The sequence below is a fragment of the Empidonax traillii genome, unplaced genomic scaffold, assembly GCF_003031625.1.
Source record: "Empidonax traillii isolate 1590-97213 ecotype Southwest subspecies unplaced genomic scaffold, ASM303162v1 scaffold238:size1398292, whole genome shotgun sequence".
NCBI lineage: Eukaryota > Metazoa > Chordata > Aves > Passeriformes > Tyrannidae > Empidonax > Empidonax traillii.
The window spans coordinates 597,573-600,984 of record NW_020955431.1 but is presented as its reverse complement, the minus strand read 5'-3'; positions in this window follow the sequence as shown (position 1 = coordinate 600,984).

Below are 3,412 nucleotides of genomic sequence, written 5' to 3'. Positions count from 1 at the left end.
GTTGGGCCAGTGGCAATGACAACAATAACCTCATCTTCTGCTTCTGTGGGTGGAGTTCAGTGGTGAAAAAAGCCTGTGCTTTGTTGCTTCTGCTGTGAATTTATAGCATGGCACCAGGGTAAATAATTGATTCTTCCCAAAGGCTCTTTCCTTTACTGAATATAATGGCATTACCTCTCAGAGTCTGGAAGCAGAACCTGAGTAGGTGATGAGGCTAAAGGCCTGAAACCTGCCAAGGCAGGGGAGCAGCATCATCTCATGGGGATGTAGGGGAAGACAGAAATTTGTGGGCATCTGTCCAAGAATCTGTGAAAGCATCTGCAGTGGGTCAGGATTGCTTTGACAGTGGGTAATGCCTTGGTACCTTGCTGTTTAGGATCAGCCCTGCTGAGAAGAACAGATGTAAATTTGCTGTAGGATGCTGTGGTGCTCACTGTAGTCTGCAGTTTGAAATGTTAGAATTTTGTTGGTGGTGAGAAGGTTTTTTTCCTTGTTTGTTAAAGGACAGGAGGAGACTCCATGTAAAAGGTTACCTGTTTTGAAATACAGATTCTGTGAGGAGGGTGTCTATCCTCAGTCTCTTGATGAAGGAGCTGTATGACACTGAAGCCATTTCTGTAACAAACAGCCAGCAGTGAATGCAGTTAGCAAGGATTGCTGCTGATCCGTACAGGCAGCACATGCCCCAGACATTTAGGTTTAGTGCCTGAATTGTATGGAGGCCTCTCTTCCCAGATGGATTAGACAGCAATCCTCAAAACCAAATATCCATCTAAGGCAACAAATTTATTTCCCATTCAGCAGACATCCACTGAGTCTGATGTTCATCAGCATGGTCCCACCAGAAAAAGAAATCCCTTTCTATCTACTCGGTGTGGACAGTGGCAGGCTAGGCCAGGACTTTTGCCAGTACACTCTGAAGGATGTCAGTCTCATCTGCTGTTATTTTTTCAGGTTTTGTCAAGTTTGTGTTTCTCAGTTAAGTCTAGTTTTCTTTCAAGCCAGAAGCTACTTGTCATTTTTGAATGTCCAGACAATAAAATTTGACTTACAATGCCCAAATGCCTAACTGCTAATCCCTGGAGAATTTGAAAGATTTTCTGAGACTTTTTCTCCTCTGGCAAAAATTAGTTGAAGGTGGTTGGGTAGCCTAAAGAATGTCAGGCAAGGACAAATAGATGGACAGCCAAACAGCAGAGTATCAGACTACCTCATGTGGCTAGGAAACAATTCATCATGTAAATATGATCTGTAACAACTGTGCCTTCAGACTGAAAATTTTATTGGCCAATAAAATGGAAAAAAGAAAAAGGAAGAAGTGTCTTTCCCCCTCATTTTTATCAGGTATTTTATGTCTGATTACTAACTTCTGCAAAATCCATGGAATAATTCAAGTTATGTTTTTACAAATGTGTAATGGATCTCTATGAACTTTTAGTGCAGATAAAAGGCTTATAAAAAAAAAAAAAAAAACCATGAACATTGTTTAGCTGATATGAAGCCCTGGGAATACAAAGTTAGAATCAGTGCTATGTGCTTAAGGATTAATCTCCCTGTTAAGTTTAAGCATGCTTTGATTCACAGCATGTAAACTGCCTAAACAATTTCTTTTAATTTAGGGCTTTGCTAGTGGAAGATGTTACAAGTACCATGAGGAAATCTTCCAGGCTCAGGTTCCTGTCATTTGATCTTCCAGCTCTGAGTTGAGCTCCTAGGGGTTCAGACATCCTTTGGACAAAGTGATGAGGTCCCAGTATGTGCCCTGAGGTGAAACATTTTGCATAGTGCCCAGTGTTTAATGTTGTAGAGTGTTGTACTTATATATTTTTACAAGTTTAGTTGAATCTTAATTATTTATATAGCTTCAGAATGTAAAGTGATTCGTTTCTGCAAAAATAATTGCTTCTGCAGCATAAGAGCAAACACATCATTGTGCTGCCTTCAAGTCTGTGACAAATTAAGAGATGTCACCAACGAGCCAGCAATTGCTGCTCGTTCCCACTGGGGGGTACCTTAGTTTTTACACTTACAAATATTAGTATAAAAAAATAGCTAATTGTATTTTATCATGCAATGCATATGACATTTAAATTATTCTCTTAATAGTCACTATGCTACAGTCGTCTCTGTGTGTGAGAATTTGCACGAGTGGAGGAAAGGAGTGCAGTGCTGTGGGATTTCTCTGTCACTGTGTGTTCATGTTCCGCTGCTGGTGGGTTCTGTGGCATCAGTGGGAGTCAGGATGAGCAGAGCCATTGTTCCTTCTGGTGCTTTTTGTATTGTTTTGCTGGGCATGAAAATAAGGACTAAACTAGACTAGGAGTGTTCACCATTATGGAACAATAGTTCCTTACTATACTTGATAACTCTAATGTGACAGAAAAATCCCTCTGGTAGCTTTGTGCTGAGCTTCTAGGCTGATGAGAAGTAGTTTGGTGCAACATTAAATTTGGGGCTGATCCCAAAATCTGCTTTCAGATTCTGGATGATGATATTGTTCTGTGGAGGCTAGTTTACCTATTGTGAAGGAAATCCATAATTATGAAGTTTTGGTATTTGTGTGTGTGTATGTAATTTTCAGACAGACTTTGCTGCTTGTTGCAGAATTTGACTTTAACTTTTATTATTTCATATAGTTCTTTAGCTGATTGACCCTGATCTCTCTATATACAGAACACATTATCACTGAGGTACCTGTATATGCAGGTGTCCTTTACCTGAAGGAGACCGAGTTGATATATATTTCTTAGTTTTTTGCTTCTTACAGTCCCCCTTACCACATTAAATAGCTTGTTCTTCAGAAATAGATCTTTATTTTGCTATTCTATCAAGCAGTACTTTTGTAAAAAAAAAAAAATGTGTGTAAGATTTCCTTTTCAACAGCAAATCAATTGTAGCTGATAAGTTCTTTATTAGCTGATAAGTTCTGTAGCTGTAGTTCTTTATTAACTGACTGCATATCCTTTGTTTTGTTTTGAGTTCAGAAATATTTACTAACATATACCAAACACCTCCATCTAAATCCCACTTCTTCCATGTGTGGATACAGAACTGGTTAGGTTATTCATTGGTGCCAGACTTCTTAAAAGAATCTTTATTAATGCCCCATATGACACCTGACTAAACTTTTTGTACATTTTTCAGTAGACCTGATACTTCCAGTCCTATCAAAATTCATTGAACAAATCTTGATATTTCTTTCTAACATCTCATTATCCCTCCCGCACATCTGGACATCTCTGAAATGCAGACATAAACACACAAATTCCACAATATTTTATTTTTATTTGTACATATGTATTGAACTGAATGCCTTTGGGTACTTCTGGTATTTAAGCAATAGCACACATAAACTGTAGTTTCTGTTTAATTTTTAAATGACAAAATATAAATGAAGGCATTTGTAAGTTTG